This window comes from Varanus komodoensis, unplaced genomic scaffold, assembly GCF_004798865.1.
Source record: "Varanus komodoensis strain SLA01 unplaced genomic scaffold, ASM479886v1 scaffold98, whole genome shotgun sequence".
Classification (NCBI taxonomy): Eukaryota; Metazoa; Chordata; class Lepidosauria; order Squamata; family Varanidae; genus Varanus; species Varanus komodoensis.
The window spans coordinates 1,180,800-1,188,902 of NW_025336669.1; positions in this window are offsets into that span (position 1 = coordinate 1,180,800).

Here is an 8,103-nt window from a genome sequence, read left to right on the forward strand (position 1 = left end):
TCATGCAATTCTTGCCTCAATCCAGCAACCAAGGCAGTGGGCACATGATGCCACTCTGATAACTAGCAGCAGCCACACCAACTTTATCCAGGGCAAGGAATTCTGGATTCAGTGATTCCCATCCTTTCATCTAACAAACGAATCATCCCAGCTAGCACAACTTATGATCTGGTTAGAGTGCTCTGTATATAGTCCCAGTTACTGAATAAACATATAGCTGGATGGGGTGTAGAACTTGCTAATTGTGCACATAGTTGGTGGCAGTTTCTAAGACTGCAACCTGAAAGAAAATTGCCCAGACACATGGGAGTGACTGTTGTTGGCAAATAATCATAATGGCATTATTCATGTACACCTTACACACACACACACACACACTGGTTTAGATTGTGAGCTGCACAGGAAGCCCAGATATGTCCAAATAATAAATAAATAACCAACCAACCAACCAACCCACAGAATCACTGCATATCTTGATTTCCACTCAAAACAATGTTTTTCAAAGCACCATCCATTGCGTTCAAAAATTTGGAGCAACAATCTAGAAGTCAATAGCTTTTGGAGCTCTGTCAATTTGACTGAACAGTTAAGAAGTCCAAAAAATTTGTGACCCACAATAATGTTGGGGGAGTTTTGTTTCCTTTTCATAAATATACTGAGTAGCAGCCCTCTCATTAAAACCAAGTGAGCTCCACCACAGCCATTGTCATTGCTCATGAAAAGGAGTAAGACAGGGACAAAGCAGGGACAGGGAGAGGAAGGGGACAGAAGCGATGTACTGAGTAAGAGTAAAGGTGGGAAGAAAGAAATTCTTTCTGGCTCATACTAAAAGCAAAGCAAGAGAATAGGCGGGAGATCAAAAGGCCCCTTTCCATAATGAAGGTGAGCATCACGAATGACTGAGGTTGATATTATGAGAAAAGGAATTATGAAGTTTGGAGACATCAAGCCATAGGAGTATGACAAGGAAGGACAATGTTCATGAGTGGAATTGCAATGCTGAGCAGAATACAGGGATCATATAGCATAGAGATCATTCACACCATTGTATTTGCAATCACTATGTATGGGTGGAAGCTGGACAGTGAAGAAAGCTGACAGGAAGAAAACTGATGCATTCACAACATGGTGCTGGAGGAGGGTTGGCAAATACCCGGGACTGCCGGAAAAATGAACAAATGGGTCCTAGATCAAATCACGCTGGATAGAACAGCTAAGAAGGGTTGCCATAGATAGCACATTTTGTAGGGCTTCCATTCATAGGGCCACCATAAGTCTTGATGGCACGTAACAACAACATAGACTATATATACACTAAATATATCTGCAGTGTATCCTCCAGGAATTGCCCCAGTCCACGGTGGTGAACCAACCTCATGATTCCATCAGCCAGAAAAGAAACAGCTGCATGGAGTTAGCTTCCCCCCTGTTGCCAGAAGAAGTATTTGCTCCCAACTTGTAGCCCTGGAACTACAGAAGGAAGGGGAAAGAGCCATCCAGAGCCATCCACTGCTCAAATAGGCACTCCGGCAAGAGAAAATCAGCCGTGACCTAGAGTGCTTTTGAAGGCCGGCTTAGCACACATCAGCTTCTTCTGGTCTCGAAAACCTCAGTGTTCCTCTGCATCCTTTTTCTTCCTCTCCCCTTCCTTCGAATGTCTTGAAGTTTAATTTAAGAGTGCTGCATTGGAAGAATATAACTGTATGAAGAGTGTGATAGAAATATGGTAAATACCTAGACAAAGTAAAATATATTTTGAGTAGAGCTTACAAAAACAATGAAATGATCAATCCTGTTGTCAGATAAATAAGGACAGGACCTTTTATTTGGACTCACACCTTTAAAAGGGGGACAACATCCACCTTTGTGCTGCCTCTCCTTTTGCAAAAGAAGAAAAAGAAAGAAAGAGAGAGAGAGAGAAAGAGAGAGAGAGAGAAGGCCAAGAAATTGCCAGTTAGGCAATTAGTGGATGGAAATCCCAAAAGTTAAACAACTGATGGCTAAACTCTTTTGGCTCCTGGCATAACCAAAGTTACCTCATTGTTTCCACATGTTCCTCCAGTCCCTTAATATGAATTTTCTTGTTTAGGTTTCTCTTATTTCATGTGTAAGTTTTTTTTTTCAGGTTGAGAATCTATTATTGTCTTCTGTTTGTCCCTTCTGTAATAGAGCTTCTGTCAGTGATTACAGTTTTCATGCACTGCTGCGAATATAAACACCCTTTATTGAATTGTGAAGAAGACAGGACACCAAACCTATTACGTGTTCATCAGTGATTCTAAGATGTTTTAAACCCATTTCTCTTGGCATGGTTGATGTATAATCGGAATATAGGCAATAGGCCACAGTTCTTGACCGCTGTAGCACAGGTCGAGGAAAACACACCAGCAGCTGGATATAGTCTGAAAGTTTTCCCATTGCAGTACATCCAGGAGAAGAGACAACCTGCTTTTCCTCCTAAAACCAGTGGGCAGTGAAGTTTCCCAGTTACTCTTCTGCAGGCCCTCCCTGAAATGAAGAGGACTGGCCTCTGAGTTGGCATGTGTAGGACTTCACAATGTTTCAGCTTTAGAAGTTTCTTGGGATTTGAACTACGTAACCTGAGAAACTGTATTTCCCAAAAGCTCATATGTCTTTCAGATTAAAGCTGTTGAATGCATTCACCTGTCCTACAGTATGGTTCAAGTGTTTCATTTCACTATGTTCAATCAATATTATATTATAGATTATCAACTCCCCCATGTATGTTTATTTGTTTATTATTTATTAAAAGCTTTTATATGCTGTCCTATTATATAAAAATTTCAGGATGGCTTACAGTGTTTTAGCTTATTTATATTCCACCATTTGTCCATTATGGAACTCAAGGGCATCCTCCATGATCTTCCATCCAAGGATAAGAAACTCAGACCTATCATATACTTCTTGAATAAACAATTCCTTTCTCCCAACACCAGAGTCTCCTCCAGCCACTAAGTCCTTCCGTCCCTCCTGCACTCTCCCACTTACCTGTCTCCTGCTCCACTTTTAAACCCTCCCTTTGACCCTGCAGCAATAAGGTTGGATGGCACCTCTCTTCCAAGTGTTGAAATCCCTTCACCACCCAGGACTCAGTTTGTGGTACTGGGGCACCCTCAAAGGATATAATTCTCAGGCTTTATCATGTCTTCACTTTGGCCAAGCTGGACGATAGATTACTCTACTCTTCTGTAGCCTGGTGCCCTCCAGATGTTGTAGATTAGAGTTCCTGGTTTTGCTGACTATTGGTCATACTGGCAGCAGTTGCTGGGACTGAACGTCCCAGGTTGGGAAGGCTGGGCTACTCCTTGCAGCAGGATGGAGTCTACCTGGGTTCATTAGGAGATCTCAAGGACCTAGGTATTTGATAGATATGTCCAAGCAGGGCTGAGACCAGAAGCACTCTCTTGTGTATTCATTGCCACAGTGTTATGCGGAGGGAATAGATCACTTGCGTTATCTAGAGCATTACTTTTCTACCACCTCTATCCTCCCTGTCTTTATGAGAGAAGAAGAGGAGGAGGAGCAATTCGCATTGATTTGGTGGAATATGCAGTTTGATGTTCCCAGCAAAGCACATCAAACATCAACACTTTGTTGCACTGCAATTCTCCCAAGAGCCCACAGTCACTTCCATGGCTGCTTCCCTCCCCTACTTTTCCCTGCCTCTGTATCAAAACACATTCCTGACTCCCAAAGGGGTTATTCGTTGCACAGAGATCAAGAAGGGGAGCACAAACTGAAGGCCTGTGGGAGGCGAGCATGGCGTGATCCGAGTGGCACCAAACACGCCTGAGGCTGTTCGTGGCTGGCGGCTGAGATCGCCGTCCAGGCCTCAGATCGTCAGCTCAAGGGGCCCACTGAGAACGCCTGAGATGGAAACACTTGGGTTTGTGGTGCTGCTTTTTAGCCCTGAGCTGTCCACAGTGGAAAATACCATGCCAGCAAGGTCCAACTGCGGTTTTGAAATTCTGACTGCAACACTGCCTTGCCGAGGGGAAAAGAGGGAAACATCTGTGTTATTTCTTGCTAAGCATTTGATCTCAGGTTCATTCAGTAATAGTGCAAAGTCCACCTTCTGATTTGGGGTTAGGCTTAGGGCCTATTTTAATAAAGAGTAGGTTGCATTTCACCTGTGTAATCTTTATTGCATCGCGCTTCCGCGGACGCACCCGCTAAACAGCTGAGCGGTGTGATACCTGCTTGATGGTTGTGGTCCGACGTATGAATCCACGATGCATTGTCAGTTTGGTCATGATCAAAACCTGCACAGCAGCAGGCTAACAACAGACCTGGAGAAGGGGTCCCAGGACTGAGAGATAGCGAGCCCAGAGTCAAGAAGGCAGTGGTTTGAGAAAGGAAAATGCATGAATGAGCTTTGGGGAAAGTAATAAGGAAGCAGAACTAAGCAAGAGGAAGGTATTCATGGCAGAATTGCTCAGGCAAGGGAAGGTTCTTTCTGGGATTTCTGGGTACACAGTCTAATTCCTGGCACTGGTGGCTCTTATTTTCATTGCAGTATCAGGCAGCTGTTCAAATATAGTAAGAACCAACCCCTTAGGGCTTTCTGTAGGATGAAGGTCCGGATACAGTGCATCCAGTGCCACACTCTGTAGCGTAAAGATCAGCAACTGGCAGGCCAGAGTGAAGCCCGTACAAAGTACTTTTTTCACTTCCTGGGGTAATCTGCAGTCATGGGACAGAAGAAAGAGAAGATAAAAGCACCAGAGCCCCAAACAAGCCACACACTCTCTTCCTTCTGCTATGTAGAAAGCAGGAGGAAAGACAGCAGAAAAAGACCCGTATGGGCTTCCAGCACATAATTTTGGGGCATTGAAACATTGCACTCAGATTTGTCTTTGAACTTAAGAATTTTGGAAAGATGTCATAGATGTCCTGCCAAAGCATGTGATCCATTTTTATCACAGATTACTCCCTTGCATGTAGATACCAAACACAAGGTGAAATGGGCTGCGAGCCATTGAGGTGCCCTCCTGCATGAATGCCTCTGAAGTGAATGGGATCCATGCCCAGCATGCTTATGCGGCACTCTCTTCCGTTTCAAGGGGGCATCCTCACTAGAGACCGTGCACATAAAAATCTTTCCTAAGTAAGCCTAGTTACAAAGGTGCCCTAAAGCTGATATTTTTAAGAGACTAGACATCAGCACTGGACTAATGGAATCAGTTTGTGCCCCACTGAACAAAGAAAAGGTCTGGGCAAAATCTACTGAAAATATGCTGGCGGATGGTGCCCTTGTCACTTGCAGTTCACCACCATGGTATGTTTGTTAATGTGCTCCAATTCTCAATGGACTCTTATAAACAATGTGAGTATTTATTTTTCCTAAATATCAGAAGCACTTAGCCTGAGACGCAAGCTAGATTTTCAAAGTGATAGGTTCCTTCTAAAAGATTTTAGGTTACCAAGATAAAAATGGCCACAAAAGTGATGATGTGCTTATGGAGGGAACTCTGGTTTGATTCCTCCCTGCCTGCTTGTGCGTGCGCACACACACACACACTTTCACCCGGGGAAGCTTTCAAAGAACTGGCAAAAGCAACGTGTTGAAAATGCTGTTTTCATGTTGCTTCACTTGCCTTTTATATGATTTCACCTATAGTAGTACAATGCATCTCTTAGCTATAGTATTTTAAAGGCCAGTTTTAAAAACCCAGTAAGGTCTAGTGCAGGGGTCAGCAACCTTTAATACTCAAAGAGCCATTTGGACCCATTTCCCACGCAAAAGAAAACACTGGGAGCCGCAAAACCCTTTTGACATCTAAAATGAAGATAACACTGCATTTGTCTTTTTTTACCTTAATGCTATGTATATCTTCATTATGATTTAGCTGCAGCTCTTGTTCAGTCACTAGAAACTGTTATTTTTAATCTTACATTATAAACTAGTAGGACTCCTTTCATATATTTTGAATGGGAGAACAGCTTCCTTAAGAGTCAAAGTCAGTGCTAAAGGGCTGCATGCATTAAACAGCAAACCCCATAAGTTCGTCAGTAGTAAAGGCAACTGAATCTACCCATGTACCATTAAACATTTGGTTTTCTTCAGAAACGTTTCTTTTCTTTGGATTTATCCATGGTTGGAGTGGGGAAAGCTCAGTAAATCAGCACTGGGTCCCAGATATAGGTGTGTTTAGTGACTGATACGCAGATAAACAGTCAAGTGCTGTGAATTGTGACAGGTCCCAAGCGCAGCTTTTAACATTCAGATGAAGGAGATTACATTGGGACAAAGAGAATCCTTTCGGCAGCGTTTTGTGTAACATGAGAGCCTGCATGAAGCTTGTTTAGCAGAGGAATGTCGCGATTTACCTAACTAGCTGATTTACTTAACTAGCTAGCCCTGCGTTCCTGAGTGGGGCTTCGAGCAGATCAGCAGCTGTGCTGGCGTGTTTTGAGCGACGGAGCCGCAGCAGAGGGGTTCAAGAGCCACATGCGGCTCCGGAGCCGCAGGTTGCCGACCCCTGGCCTGGCGGCTAGAGTAGATTTGGTTTCTAATCAGAGTGTCAAGACAATCCTAGTCTTGGTTACCTTCTGCGGCAGATGTATACATTATTGTTATACCTGACGTAAGGTGGATTCTCAGGGTGGCATTGGCACAAGAAGGTTTCCCCATGGGATCCTTTTTTATCCCTAACATGCATTGCTTACATTCTATGGAACAGTTCTGTGCCTGATAGCTAATAGGAGGCCGATGTATAAAAAGACTAGAGTGTTTGGACAGCATCAAAATAATAACATTCAAACAGGCACAGGGACTGACTCTTAGGTTCAAGAGCCAAATCTCAGAATTCTGCTTCCAAGCATATGCTCTGCAATCCTATTGCATACAATAATGACTTCTTGTACCTTCTGCCTCACCTGCAAAGGTCCTCTAGGGGTAATCTGCTGAGGCATCCTCCTGTAAGATTAATGTCTGCTATGCAGAGCATGTCCTCAGTGGTTGCCCCTAATCTATGGAATAGTCTGTCACAAGAGGTACATCAGCTATCCCAGATCCTAGATTAGTTTTATGCTTGTTTTTAGTCCAAATTCCAATTATTGCTGATTTCAATCTCTTGTAAACCTCTCAGAGCCTATTGGAATGGGGCGATGTATAAAAATAGAAATAAATATATAAATAAAAGCATTGATGTTAGCAAAATATTTTGTGTTGCTACCAATTCCCTCGCTACTGCTCATTTTGCACTGAATGGGTCATCCTACTTTTTACCTTGGCACTATTATACTGTTTGCCTTGGTTTCCAAACATGAACATTTTTAAAGTAAATATGTTAGGGTGCAATGGCATGTTTGCTAATAGAAGGAGACAATGAGCTTTGATCCAAGTGTGGCATGCATTAGATACAGCCACAAATGTATCCAGCCGTCCCATTTTACATTAGCTGAGCAAACAGAGCACAACACTCAGTTCATTTCTTCCAATTGTCCTTCCCTAATAACCATCAAGCATCACTAAATCAAGTTGCCCCTCCTTTCATCTTGAAACATTTTCAGGATACAATGTGGAGCATTTTTACTCTGTATGCCACATTAAAGGTAGAACCAGCCAAATAAATCCAATTCGTCCAAGGACACATTTCTTTCTAGCCGATTAGTGGCTGTCAGCATTTTTGAACTGTATTCAGAAACATGTCCTTGAAGTTGGTTGGAATGTAACCCAAAGTATCAGAGACTGCATTCAAAAGAAAATAAAAAGAGAGAGCAGGGTGCTGAAGAAGTTTTTTTAATAGATGCTTGTCATTGTAGTATTTGTTCATTTGCTTTATGTAATTTCTTACCCACTTTTATTATAAAATAATCCCAAAGTGGGGAAGAAGTAAAATAATACAAACTTCATCAGAAACAAACACACAAAGGAATCTAGCAGAGGAGATGGGTGATGGATAAATAACAGCTCACATTATGCAGTCTCAAGGCTTAGATTGCATACAAGTATAAAGGAAGAAATGGTGAAGGATCTCACTAAAGAAAGGGCTGAGTTTAGGGATAAAACCCACACACACACACACACACACACACACACACACGGAGAAAAAGGGAGAAAGATTGAAAGAGAAAGTT